Below are 15094 nucleotides of genomic sequence, written 5' to 3' on the forward strand. Positions count from 1 at the left end.
AAAACCTTTTCCCTGTAGCCCAGCCAACTGAAAGCTGGAAAAAGCTGCACTGTATGCAGCCTTATGGGAAACAGAAGTCATCAGCGGTAAAAACAGTGGACATAGGAAGCCTCAAGTTTGGCCAGACAGACCAAATGGCTGAACGAGTGCAACAATGGCATGTCTGCTCTGGGGGAAAACAACTGCTCTCTAATTGTACTGAAGGCCTGCTCTATGGGAGGGAATATATGCCTAAAAACCTAATCAAAAGCCTATGGCAAGCTGAGCATGGTGGCGCACGCCTTTAAGCCCAGAACTCGAGAGGCAGAGGTAGGAGGATCACCATGAGTTGGAGGCCACCCTGAGACTTCATAGTTAATTCCAGGTCAGCCTGGGCTAGAGTGAAACCCTATCTCAAAAAACAAAACAAAAAGCCTATGGCAGGGGAGGTCATGAGCCTTAGGGGTATAAAATCTGCTCTTGTCCTGATAAATGTATATATTATTCTCACCAAACTGCCCTGAAAGCACTACACTTAATATTCATATTCATATATTAATGCTACTCTCACTTTTGGTTAGAGAAGCTTCACTTTTCAGATGGTGATGACCACTGGGATGACCCAAAAAGCAACATAGTGCTGAGAAGAACAGATGAAGGACTGTCCAGCACCGAAACATCTCACACCCTCCAAGGCTCAGGGTCCACTGCAGAAGAGGTGGCAGAAAGAATGTAAGAGCCAAAGGAAGGGTAGGACTCCTTACAATGCAACTGTCCAGACAGAAATTGGCCTCAATATCCAAAATACCTGCATAAGACACTTAACAGGAGAAAAAGGTGATGACATCCAATTAAAAGAGAGACTAATGGAGAGAGGGAGGAGATATGATGGACAGCAGAGTTATGAAAGGGAAAATGGGGGAGGAGAAGAAAATATCAGGATTTATTGTCTGTAAGTATAGAAGCTGTCAATTAAAAAAAAAAGTTGGGCTGGAGAGATGGCTTAGCGGTTAAGCACTTGCCTGTGAAGCCTAAGGACCTCGGTTCAAGGCTCGGTTCCCCAGGTCCCACGTTAGCCAGATGCACAAGGGGGCGCACGCGTCTGGAGTTCGTTTGCAGAGGCTGGAAGCCCTGGCGCGCCCATTCTCTCTCTCTCCCTCTACCTGTCTTTCTCTCTGTGTCTGTCACTCTCAAATAAATAAATAAATAATTTAAAAAAAAAAAAAAGTTAACTGCCAGTCCCATACTCCAACCTTTTCTTACCTCATTGTGGACATCAAATAAATGCTGCAGGATCTTTGTATATATTTCTTTGGCTGTATTAACGAAGGCCTGAAGAAGACAATTCATTTATCAGTCTTAAACTTAAGTAAAGAAATTAGGTGAGGGAAAAAGAATATAAATATATGCTTATCTGGATTTCTAAAGTGAGTTAAAAAGTTGGGTATAGTGGAGCGTAATGGTAATCTCAACACATGGGAGAGGTAGAGGAAAGAGGATTGTAGCAAGTTCTAGGCCTGCCAGGGCAACATAGTGAGACCTTGTCTTAAAATACAAAATGGCTACAACAAATATATTGAGGAGCTGGAGATTTGGTTCCCCAGGCAAGAGTGTTTGCTGTACAAGCATGAGTACCTGAGTTAGATCCCCAGCACCCATGTAAAAGCTAAACAGCCTCATACACACTAACCCCAGCGCTAAAGACAACAGAAACAGGAGAATACTGGTCCTCACTGGTCAGCCAGTCTGACAAAAGCAGCTCCAGGTTCAATGAGAGATTTCATCTCAAGGAAATAAAGCAGAAGTGTGATAGACAATATCTGATACTCTGCTCTCTGCAAACATGTGCACAAGGCACATGCATACACTACACCACACTACACATATACCACATACTAGACACAGACACATACCAGAAGGAGAAGAAGAAATCTGATGGGAAATAAAAAAGCTATGTGCCACTATATCCAGCTTGAATACAATTAAAAAAAAAATGATTATGTGGAGCCAGGCATGGTGGTGCATGACTTTAATCCCAGCACTTGCGAGGCAGAGGTAGGAATATCACCATGAGTTCAAGGCTACCCTGAGACTACATAGTTAATTCCAGATCAGCCTAGGCCAGAATGAAACTCTACCTTGAAAAACCAATAAATAAATTAATTAATTAATTAAAATAAATAAAAATAAAAAGAAGATTATGTGGTATTTTGGTACTGACCCACAAATGTTCCTAGGGTTCCTAAGTTAACATTGACTGCAAGTAAAACAAATATACTCTCTTCTCCATTAGTTAGTAAAGATATAATAATACCAAACCTAGTAATGATACTTACCAATTAATCTGTATGCAAGCAAAAGCAAAACCTCAGGAATTAGGATAAAAGGAAATGGGACAAATCAACACAAGACATTCTTTCTTTATCATGTTCTATGGAGAAAAGGATTTTGAATAACAGGACAAAGATAACATAATCTCTAAAAAGCTCTCCTCACTCTTCTCTTCTACATTGCAGGCTGTTTTGGGTTAAGTTTCCATGAATATAAATCCATGTTCCCGAGCAAAGGCCTCCCCTTCCTCTTCCTACACATCCCTGTGGGATTCTAAGTCACCACAAGAGATTAATTGAGGAGATAACTAAAAAAAAAAAAAAAAAAAAGATTCAGGGTTGGAGAAATGGCATACTGGTTAAAGTGCTTGCCTGCAAAGACAAAGGACCCAGGTTCAGTTCCCCAGGACCCATGCAAGCAAGATGCACAAGGTGATGTATATGTCTGGAGTTTGTTTGTAGCAGCTGGATTTCTCTATTTGCCTGCCTCTCTCTCTCAAATAAATACATAAAATGAAAAAAAAAAAAAAAGATTCAAATGAAAGTAGAAACTCCAGAGCCTGTAGTAGTTTCAAGTGCCAGTTAATCAAAGAGACTCTACAGGATACTCTGTTGTGCAGGCTGACTAGTACAGTCTTTGGGAAAGTATTGCTCAGATTCATGACAGCTGCTGCATGGCTGAAAATACTTCACTCTGCCACGGAGAAAAGGCTTACACAGGAGTGGGTAAGCCCCATGATCATTCAAAGCTTATCCTTATGCTTCTTTTGTTTTGTTCGGTTTTGTTTTTTTGAGATAGGGTTTCATTCTAGCTCAGGCTGACTTGAAATTCACTAACTAGTCTCAGGATGGCCTTGAACTTACAGTGATCGTCCTACCTCTGCCTCGAGTGCTGGGATTAAAGTCGTGTGCCACCACACCCAGCCCTTATGCTTATTTTTCAAATAAGATCCAGGAAAGCAGAGTAGAGATGATAATAGGGAAACAAGAGGAAGTAGAAAGTAAAAGTTACAGATTCTATCCTGTAGCAATGAGTCTTTTAACAGAATCAGTTCACAACAAAACAGACATCCAGGAGTAAGAACATACCTGTCTTAACTTTCACTAATCTTGCTACTTTATGTACAAAATAGATGTGGCACCAGGAAATTAGAGAAAGTGATGCTGACACAATTAGATGATAAAGGTAGAAAAAGGCCTGAGAAAGGGAATGAAGTACTGAAAGACTATGAAAAATAAAATAAAAGGCCGATGGAAAGGTTGATTTGACTTTCTCCTTTTTAATTTCTTTGGATTTTTTGAGGTAGGGTCTCACTCTAGCCCAGGCTGACTTGGAACGCATTCTGTAGTTCTAGTCTAGCCTTGAACTCACAGCAATCCTCCTATCTGTGGATAGCGAGTGCTGGAATTAAAGACCTGAGCCACCACGCCTGGCTTTTTTTTTTTTTTTTTTTAATTTGAGAGAGAGAGAGAGAGAATGGGTACATCAGGGTCTCTAATCACTGCAAATCAACTCCAGATGCATGTACCACCTTGTGCATATGGCTTATGTGGGTGCTAGGGAATCAAGCCTAGGTTCCTTTGGCTTTATAGGCAAGCACCTCAACTGCTAAGCCATCTCTCCAGTCCCCCGCCCTCTTTTCTTTTCTTCTTCTTCTTCTTTTTTTTTTTTTTTTGAGACATTGTAGTCTAGGCTGATCATAAACTCATGACACCCTACCTCAGCCTCCTGAGCTCTGGGATTAAAGGCATGGGCCATCACATTTGATCAGCTTTTATTTTTCAAATGAGAAATATTCACCTCATAGATTTTAAGGTTTCTCTTTTGTTTTGTTTTGGTTTCTTTTTTCTTTTCTTTTCTTTTCTTTTCTTTTTTTTGAGGCAGGTACTCATTCTAGCCCAGGTTGACCTGGACTTCATGTTATCTCAGGGTGGCCTCAAACTCATAGCAATTATCCTACCTCTGCCGACCAGGTGCTGGGTCAACCTGAGCTAGAGTAAATCCCTACGTTAAAAAAAAAAAAAAAAAGCTGGGTGTGGTGGCGCATACCTTTAATCTCAGCACTTGGGAGGCAAAGGTAGGAGAACTGCCAAGAGTTCCAGGCCACCCTGAGATTACATAGGGAATTCCAGGTCAGCCTGGCCTATAGTGAGACCCTACCTCAACAAACAAACAAAAAGGGAAGTTCTGATACATGGTATAATATGGATAAACCCTGGAGATATTATGGTAAATAAAATAAACCAGTTAAAGCAGGGCATGGTGGCACGCCTTTAATCCCAGCACTCAGGAGGCAGAGGTAGGAGGATCACCATGAGTTCAAGGCCACCCTGAGACTACATAGTGAATTCCTGGGCTAGAGTGAAACCCTACCTCAAAAAAAACAAAAAAATAAAATACACCAGTTAAAAAGCACAAATACTGGACTGGAGAGATGGCTCAGCAGTTAAGATGCTTGCTTGCAAAGCCCAATGACCCAGGTTCAATTCCCCAGTACCCACGTAAAGCTAGATGCACAAAGTGGCACATGGAGTTCATTTGTAGTGGCAAGAGGCCCTGGATGCTTATTTCTCTCTCTCCTTATAAAGTATTTTTAAAGTGCAAATATTACAAAATTCCACTTATATGAGGTACCTAATGTATCCCAATTTGTAGAGAAAGTAAGTAAAAACTGGGCAGTAGTGCTCTCCCATAATCGTGGCACTCTAATTACGATGATGTAGTGAGTTTAATGCCAGCCTGGGCTACATGAGACCCTGTTTCAAAAAAGGAAAGACAGAAAAAGAAAAAAGGGAGGAATGGAAGAAGGGAGGGAGGGAGGGGCAGAAGGAGGGAAGAAAGAGGGCTAGAGAGATAGCTCTGTAGGGAAGAGCACTTGCTTCACAAGCATAAAGTTCTGAGTTTGATACCCAGCACCCACTTACAGTTGGGTGTGGCTGGTATGCCCATAACCCTACTGCTGAGGAAGGTAGAGATAAGAGGATTACTGGTCAGGCTTTCCACAATGGCTTTCCAAAAAATTTTTATTTATTCACATGCTGAATCTCTTAAGTTTGCTGACAATTTTCATACATGTACGTATTTTGATCATGATTTCCTCCCACTACCTTCTTTAGTCCTCTCTTCCCTATCCTACTTCCACTGAACCTCTTCTTTCTAACTAGTCCCTCTTCTATTTTGATGTTTTTGTTCATTTTTGCCCTCCATCATACATGATGGACTGTCAACAGTGACTTTTGAATCATTTGCTGATATTCAGTACTGGTACTTTTATTAGTCTTGTTCTGATCATGGAAGATTAAAGATGAAGCATTGTTTGTAGAACATTTAGCTATTAAGGATTAAAAACCTAAACTTAAGCTCATTCTAAACTGAAGGTGGTATATGCTTCACCGAATCTAGTGAGTTTTTTGTTAGTTTTTTTTTAACGTGTATGTATGTGTACTTATTAAGCTCTTGAAGTACTTATTTAAAATGTGAGTAAATTCTCACTTTAAGAATTTTGAAAAGCCAGTGGATTTAGTGCTTGTAGCAGGGTTAAAGGAAATGTCCTAAGTTTGCACTGGAGCAGAATGAAACCCTCTTTCCTATTGATTCAAGTTACTTATCTGTCATACAGAAATTTCTTTTTAAGTTACAATGAGGACAATTTACATTACTGGCAGAATAAAAATTGTGCTTTCCTACCCACCCCTCCTCTTCCTTTGCCTTATTCTTCTCTGGATTTAAAAATTAGGTGGAATACTATGAAGATGCCCTCCTAGATTGTTATTTCAAAAGTCAGTATCCCTGAGAATCATGTGATCTGACAGCCATTAGCCATATGAAGACATCAGGATGTTACTTTTGCTAGTGGTTCATGGCTGATTCTTCAGTGCTTTCCATGAACTAGAAATGGGCATAGTCAAGTGTAACCTTTGATGCTTGGCTGCTGGTCAACCTGACCCTGTTAAGAACTAACACCATCATACCATTTGAATATTCCATTAAGTTCAAGTCCCAGTAAAATCAGAATCAGAAATTAATGAACATTACCTACATATTCCCCTAAGTGCCCACTGCTAACTTAACAGCTTCAGTCTTGTGTAGAGATTAAAGCATGGTGTTGTAAGTTGCCCTCTTGTTTCTTTTTGGAAAAATTACAGTGAGTAGTATGTAAAGTTAAGCAATAGAGTGATTCCCCCCCTTTTTATAAGTCAGGTGGCCTTCTAAACTTCCATATATTAAGAATTATGTTCATTCATGTGTTGAGACACATTTGCAGCACTTTAAAAAATAGTGAATAAAAGTTTACATAGCCTATAAGGATCTTACTGAGAAAAGTGCAGCTCTTAACCCGCTGTTGCCATCAGTGTTGCTGAAGCTAGTGGTGCAAGCTAATGTTTGGATAGCAGTAGAATTCATCAGTTAACTACTGAGAGCAAGGTCTGTGCCCTAGCATAAGAAATGTTACTTCTGTAATGTGATTGTCCTTTGTCAGCAATTTTACAGTTCAGTATTCAAATTTGCCTTTGTACCATTATGATAATTTTTAGAGTAGCTTCATAAAGCTCTTAATTTCTAAGCAAGCTTATTTTAAGAAAACATTTAGGAACATTTTAAGTCCAAAGTGAAACACTTGGTTTGAATAAGCTAGTTTATTAGCAAAACTCATTTTGTTTTTATTATGTGCTAGGACAAGTGCCCTCACTGAGCTGCAGCCCCAGCTCTGGGATGTTTTCCTACTTAGTGCTATATCAATACATTTCATTCACTCAGTACAGATGAACCTGACTGTGAGAAGGTGTTTTGATTTTTTTTCTCAAAAATTGGTTTACAATGCTTTATATATTTGACTTGGAAAAAAAGTATTACATTGATACTGAATTGTGAGGTGCTGACTTAATTCACATGTATTCAAGGAAGATTGATAGCCTTTACAATGTATTTTAGAGTGAAAAGAGGAAGAGATGGGAGAATAAAGAGCCATGAAAAAGGAAGGGATTATCTAATGGATGTATTCTAGTCATAAAGTATGCTTTTTAAAAAATTGTTCAAATAATGCCTTTGTTATCCCAACCCCTTTCTTTCATTTCCTAGTATAGAATATATTGGCTGTACGTTGTCATTACCACTTAATATATGAGCATCTTGCTATTATGCCCTTTTATGCTTATGTTTTAAAAGATTGTATATAGGAGCCTAAAGGTATTGAAGATGTGATTTGGTTATGTGTAAACAAGTTTAGAATTTCTTCTACTGAGATTACATGAGTGACTTTACAACTGCTATAGAATATGTATTAAGTTAAAACCCATATTGTTATGGACCAGGGGACCTAATTCTTGTCCGTTTTCTAGTTCACTTTGGTGCCATTCTGGACTCAAGCTGTTTACAGGAAATACATACATTGCAAAGTAATTTTTCCCTTTAAAAATGCAGGCTAAGTAAGCTTGTCAGAGAGGATAAAAAATGACAGTAGTCCGATAGTTGCTGCTTTAACGCAGGGAAAGCAGAGGTTCCCAAAGCAAGAAGGAGACCGCTGGTAGAGCCTGAGGCAGCGCTCAGAACGTGACTCGAAAGGCAGCAGGAAAGAGCGTAACAGAGCAAAGTTGTTTTCTTGGCATAAGAAAAGTATTAATTTCTGAAGATGGGCACTTATTTTTCAAAACATGCTTTGTCTATTTGCCATTAATTTTTCAAAATTTATGTACTGCTTCCTGGAAGATGTCCGATTTCATTTTGTACAATTCATCAGTTTTGCCATTGTTATGCATTGATTTTATTTATGAGATATGTGATTTTAAATATCTGAATGCTGTATGAAGTGACTTGTTCCAAAGGAATAAATGAAGTGAAAACATTAAAAAAAAAAAAAAAAAAAAAAAAAAGAGGATTACTGGTCAGCCAAACCAGCTGAAGAGCATGGAACTCCAAGTACAGTGACAGATTCTATCTCAAGGAAGGTAAATCAGAAATGGCACATGTCTTTAATCCCAGCACTCAGGAGGATCGCCCTGAGTTCAAGACCAGCTTGAAATTACAGAGTTAAATTCTACATCAGCCTGGATTAGAGTGAGACCCTACCTTGAAGAAACAAAACAAGACAACAACAACAACAAAAAGACAAGACAAAAAAGTTAAGTGGAAGAATAACAGAAGACACACAACTTCTTGGGCTCAGCATACCACACAGGGCACATACATCCATGCACGCACAAACACACTATACTGCAACACTACATGCACAGTATATATATATACCTTACAAACACAAAGACAGAAAGAAAAAGTAGAATGGAGGTTGTAAGGTGCTGAGTAAAGGAGGATACTGAAGGCAAGGAAGATGATAATGTCCAATGCTTTCACAGTGAGAAAATGAAAAAACGTAGCCGTGCCAGATGTGGTGGTGCACGCCTTTAATCCCAGCACTGAGGAAGTAGAGGTAGGAGGAGAGTTTGAGGCCACCCTGAGACTGCATAGTGAATTCCAGGTCAGCCTGGGCTAGAGTGAGACCGTACCTCAACAAAACAAACAACAATAACAAAAAAAAACCCTGAAAAAATGAAGTTGTGCATGGTGGCACAAACCTTTAATCCCAGCACTTGGGAGGCAGAGATAGGAGAATTTCTGTGAGTTTGAGGCCACACTGAGAATACATAGTGAATTCTAGGTCAGCCTGAGCTATAGGGAGACCCTACCTTGAAACTCCACCTCCCAAAAAGTTCTGATGGTTGTGTGGTTACAGAAACATGTTAATATACTTAAAGCCAAAGGATAGTATAAATATAAAAAGATATATAAATATAAAAAACAACAAATCTTACTTACGTGTATTTTACTACAATACTTTTATTGAGACATTAAGAGGAAAAATCCGCTGGGCATGGTGGCGCATGCCTTTAATCCCAGCACTCGGGAGGCAGAGGTAGGAGGGTTGCCATGAATTCGAGGCCACCCTGAGACTCCATAGTGAATTCCAGGTCAGCCTGAGCTAGAGTGAGAACCTACCTCGAAAAATCGAAAAACAAACCAAAAAAAAAAAAAGGAGGAAAAATCCTGGGTATAAAAAACATTCAATGTCAGCAGGCTGGAGAAATGGCTTAGTGGTTAAGGTATTTGCCTGTGAAGCTACAGGACCCAAGTCCAATTTCCCAGGACCCACATAAGCCAGATACACAAGGAGAACATGCATCTGGAGTTTGTTTGCAGTGGCTAGAGGCCCCAGCATGCCCATTCTCTCTCTGTCTCTCCTCTCTCCCTCCTCCTGCAAATAAATAAATAAAAATTTAAAAAATAATTATTAAAAAATTCAATGTCAGCTGGGCATAGTGGCACATGTCTATATAATCCCAGCACTTAGAAGATAGAAAGAGGCAAGATTGCAGCAAGTTTGAGGCCAGCATGGTCTTCACAGTGAGTTCTAGGTCAGCTAAGGCTGCCTAGGAAAGTTCCTGCCTCAAAAAACAAACCCAACCCCCCCCCAAAAAAATAAAAAAATAAAATGTCCTTACAGAATCTAGATGACTACTGGAACTTATATGCATAAGAAAAAATTTACCTCTTATTTCCAATCAGCATGATAACTATGTTGGAGCTTCAATGCTGACATGCATTCTCTACCATGAAGTCAGGTGGTTGAAGGTTTCACATCTGCAGCAGGTTTAGAATGTATGTCAGAAGACTCTTTCTTTCTTTGTTTTTTTCAAGTAGGGTCCCATTCTAGCTCAGGCTGACCTGGAATTCACTATGAAGTCTCAGGCTGGCCTGAAACTCACAGTAATCTTCCTATCTCTGCCTCCCAAGTGCTGTAAGCACTTTACTTAATGTTCATATCCATATATTAATGCTACTCTCACTTTTGGTTTAGAGAAGCTTCTTTTCAGATGGTGGTGACCACTGGGATACCCAAAAGACAACATAGTGCTGAGAAGTGACGTAAGAGTATTCAGCACTGAAACATCTCCATCACTACTTCCAAGGCTCAGGGTCCATTCAGAACAGATATGGATGCTGTCAATTAAAAAAAAAAAAAAAAAAAAAGTCAAGCCAGGCTTAGTGGTACATGCCTTTAATCCTGGCACTCAGGAGGCAGAGGTAGGCGGATTGCCATGAGTCCAAGACCACCCTGAAACTACATAGTGAATTCCAAGTAAACCAGGGCTAGAGCAAGACTCTTACCTCAACCCCCCCAAGTAATAATAATCTCTAGTCAGATGAAATATAACCAACAAATACATAGAATATCATCCAAGTTTAAAGATCTAATTATCAATGTATCCAAAAGTGGCAATAAACCGGGTGTGGTGGCGCATTCCTTTAATCCCAACCCTTGGGAGGCAAAGGTAAGAGATTCCCTGTGAGTTCAAGGCCAGCCTGGGAATACAGAGTGAGCTCTAGATCAGTCTGGGCTACAGTGAAATCCTACCTCAAAAAAGGAAACAAAAAACCCAGCAATTTATGCATGCTTTGCAGATGTCTTCAGCTCTCAGTTCTAAGAAACACAAATTAAAGACTGGATAAATGGATCAGTAGTTAAAGGCACTTGCTTGCAAAGCCTGCCTGCCCTGATTTAATTACCAATAACTACATAAAGCCAGATGCACAAAGTGGCACATGCGTCTGGAGTTAATTTGAAGTGGCAAGCTGTCCTGGTGCACATACATATATATATGCACACTTTCTCTCTTCAAATAAACAAACAAGCATTATTTTAAAAAGAAATATGAATAAGAGAGAAGTGGCAAATAAATTAAAAAGAAAAGAACACAAATAATAAAATCTAAACGAGGCCTGCTATGGTAATTCCAGCACTCAGGAGACTGAGATAGGATGATTCAAGGCCAGCCTAGGGCTATGGAGTAAGTTCTAGCTCAGACTGGGCTAGAGGAAGAACCTACCTCAAAAACAAACAAAACAGAGGCTTGAGAGATGGCTTAGCAGTTAAGGCCTTTGCCTATGAAGCCTAAGGACACAGGTTCAATTCCCCAGGACTCATGTAAGCCAGTTGCACAAGATAGCATGAGAGTCTGGAGTTCCTTTACAACGGCTGAAGGCCCTGGTGCACCCATACTCTCTTTCTCTATCTGCCTCTCTTGTCTCTGTCTTACTCAAATAAATAAGATAAATAAATAAAGTTTTAAAGAAGAACCCTCTTAAACCTGGCATGGTAGTGTATGCACGCTTTTAATCCCAGCACTTGGGAGGCAAAGGTAGGAGGATCACCCTGGAAAAACAAAAACAAAAACAAAAAAAGAACTAACTAGAAAGAGATTTTGGCTGAATATTAGGAACCATTTTCTAGTTCTGGTGGAGACTAAGGTATTTTCCTTAGAAGACAGAGAAAGAAAAGTATGAAAAAATAAGGTAACATAAAAGCAATTTATCTGGGTAAAGTAAAATTATACTAATACAAGTTCAACTCTGGCAGTACTACATTAAATTTTTTGTTTGTTTTCAAGGTAGGGTCTCATTCTAGCTCAGGTTGACCTATATCTCATTCTGTAACCCCAGGTTGGCCTCAAATTCAAAGGAATCCTTCTACCTCTGCTGGGATTAAAGGCATGCGCCACTATGACTGACTCTTAAAAAATAACCATTGACCCCAAATTTTCATTTCTGGGCAGGCATTCCCAGAAATTCTCAAACATCTGCATAAAATAATGTATGGGCGATTAGAGAGATGGCTCAGGGTTTAAAGGCGCTTGCTTGTAAAGCTTAATGGCCCAGGTTCAATTCCCCAGTACCCACATAAAGCCAGATGCACAAAGTGGCACATGCATCTGGGGTTCATATGCAAGAGGCCTTGTTATGCCCATTCCTTCTCTTTCTTTGCAATAAATAAAAATATTTAAAAATAAATAATACATGCAAGTCTCAAGAATATGGGAATTATTATGCAAAAAAGTGGTGTTTATACAGCTAGTTTCCTACCATATACTTGCATATGTTTACACTGACAAATTTAAATGCATTAAAGAGCCTGAAGCAGGGATTGAGGAGATGGCACAGTGGTTAAAGGCACTTGCTTGCAAAGCCTGAAGGCCAGAGTTCAATTTCCCAACCCACATAGAGCTGGATGGGTATTAGTTTGCAGCAGCAAGAGATGCTGGTACACACTAGCGTACGCGCACACACACACACACACACACACACACACACACACACAAGCAAATAAATGAAACTTTAAAAAGTCTGAAGGCAAAAAAATAAATAAATAAAGTCTGAAGGCATATATACTGAATCATTAATAGTGGGTTTCTTTGACACATTAGCAACAAAGGAGGAAAGAGAAGGAGTTTCTGTGTATAAAGAGGACATTCACTTTTTACTGCCATAAATTTATATTGTTTAATTTTACTTTTACTATATTAGCTGGGTCATTTGAAGCAAAAATAAAAGAAGTTATGGCATTCTTTTATTGATTTATTTTTGTTTTTCGAGGTAGGGTCTCTGTCTCTAGCTCAGGCTGACCTGGAATTCAGTATGTAGTCTCAGGGTGGCCTTGAACTCACAGCAATCCTCCTACCTCTGCCTCTCAAGTGCTGGGATTAAAGGTGTGTGCCACCACATCTGGCTGTTATGACATTCTTTACCACCACCACCCACAATGTCTTGTCTATGTCACACCTCTGCTGGTCTTAAACTCTCAATTCTACTGCCTCAGCCTCCTGAGTTTTGAAACTGCTGGTGTACAACACCATGTATGGCTGCACACGTTTTTATGATATTTGGGTCTTGGTCTGGTAATGAATTATTTTGTCTTCTCTTACCGTATCCCAGGTTTGGAGATTGATCTGTTTTCCATCAGTGTTGACCATATTAGGCTCCAAACACCATACCTGTCAGTGAAAGCCAAGGGAAGGACTATGATTCTTATAAACAACATCTATATACTAAGTTGAAAGGTTCAAACTTTTCTTCAGTGTGTTATAACCTATCTTTTGTCTTTTTTCAGTACCACTAAGCCCATTACTGCTGCTATTGTTCTGAATATATGTATGTTCCTATAGATTTCTTCATTTCTTTTCCAGAATTAAAAATTTGTGGGGTTAGTCTGGCGTAGTGGCGCATGCCTTTAATCCCAGCACTCGGGAGGCAGAGGTAGGAGGATCACCATGAATTCAAGGCCCGCCTGAGACTACATAGTGAATTCCAGGTCAGCATGGACTAGAGTGAGACCATACCTCAAGAAAACGAACAAAAAAAAAAATTGTAGGGATAAGAAGATGGCTCAGTCATTAAAGGCACTTGCTTGTAAAGCCTGCCAGCTCAGGTTCAATTCCCCAGTATCTATGGAAGGCCAGATGCACAAAGAGGTACATGCATTTGGAGTTCATTTGAGTGGCCCTGGTACACCTTACCTATTCACTTTCTTTCTTAAAATAAATAAATAAATAAATACACTGTGGATGGGTGATGTAGCTCAGTTGGTAGAGTGTCATGCAATAAGTCCTAGGTTTGATTCCTACCACCCCATAAACCTAGGTGTGGTGGCACATGCCTGTAATCCTAGCAGTAAGGAGATGCAGGAAGATCAGAAGTTCAAGGTCAACTTTGGCTACATAGCAGGTACCAAACCAGTGTGGACTACATGAGACCCTGTCTCAAAAAAAGTAATAATAATTATTACTTGGTAATGTGGCTCAGTGGTAGAGTGCTCACCTGCAGCCCTGGGTTCAAATCTTAGCCCTGAGAGAAAAAAAAAATTATGTTCTATACTTGTAGGTGGAACTTGTGGGTAGTTCCTTAGCATAATAGCTGGGTTGTGCATGAACGCGGAATGTAACAAAATGCAAATATTGGAACAAAGCTAATTAGGATCAAATAAACTTCAAATATTCTCATTGTTCACTGTTCGGATTTTTTTTTTAATTTTTATTTATTTATTTGAGAGTGACAGACACAGAGAGAAAGACTGATAGAGGGAGAGAGAGAGAATGGGCGCACCAGGGCTTCCAGCCTCTGCAAACGAACTCCAGACGCATGCGCCCCCTTGTGCATCTGGCTAACGTGGGACCTGGGGAACCGAGCCTCGAACCGGGGTCCTTAGGCTTCACAGGCAAGCGCTTAACCGCTAAGCCATCTCTCCAGCCCACTGTTTGGATTTTGTAATAATGAGTAAGATTAAACATTCTCTAAATTAAGACCATACATGTGTCTCCAAACCTAGTCCTTTCCCAAGGTTTGGATTATAAGTACTGGTGATAAACCAACCCTGATTTATTATATGATCAATTCACATAATCAATAATGACTAAGATTATGGATTATCTCTTACTAACCTTAAGTAAGGTGACTGTGTAACTACAAGCTATTCTTCCATCTTGTCTAAAGAATGTGTAGCCAAAAATGTGTATACTATGCTTATGAAACTGCCCAGTAAGCACTTCTCTTAATGTTCATACCCTTATATTAATGCTACTCTCATTTTTGGTAGAGAATTTTCTCTTTTCTGATGGCAATGACCTTGGTATGACTCAGAAGGCATCACGGTGCTGGAAAGAAGTGACAGGAGAGCTCAGCACTGCAATATCTCTATCACACCTTCCAAGGCTCAGGGTCTATTGCGGAAGAGGTGACAGAAAGAATGTAAGAGACAAAAGAAGGGTAGGACTCCTTACAACATGCTCCCCCCAGACACAAAATGGCCTGGATATCTATGACCTCACAGCACCTGACACTACCTACACAAGACCATCATAATAGAAGGAAAAGATCATGACATCAAAATATAAGAGAGACTGATTGAGATGGGGAGGGGATATGATGGAAAATGGAATTCAAAGGGGAAAGTGGGGGGAGG

General features: G+C 39.8%; 1 pseudogene; it reads left to right on the forward strand.

Moving 5' to 3' along the window:
• The first annotated feature begins 14377 nt into the window (after positions 1 to 14377).
• On the forward strand, positions 14378 to 14501 carry LOC123463193 (annotated as a pseudogene).
• Positions 14502 to 15094: the final 593 nt, after the last annotated feature.

The sequence above is a fragment of the Jaculus jaculus genome, chromosome 8 (genome assembly GCF_020740685.1).
Source record: "Jaculus jaculus isolate mJacJac1 chromosome 8, mJacJac1.mat.Y.cur, whole genome shotgun sequence".
In the NCBI taxonomy this organism is placed as follows: domain Eukaryota; kingdom Metazoa; phylum Chordata; class Mammalia; order Rodentia; family Dipodidae; genus Jaculus; species Jaculus jaculus.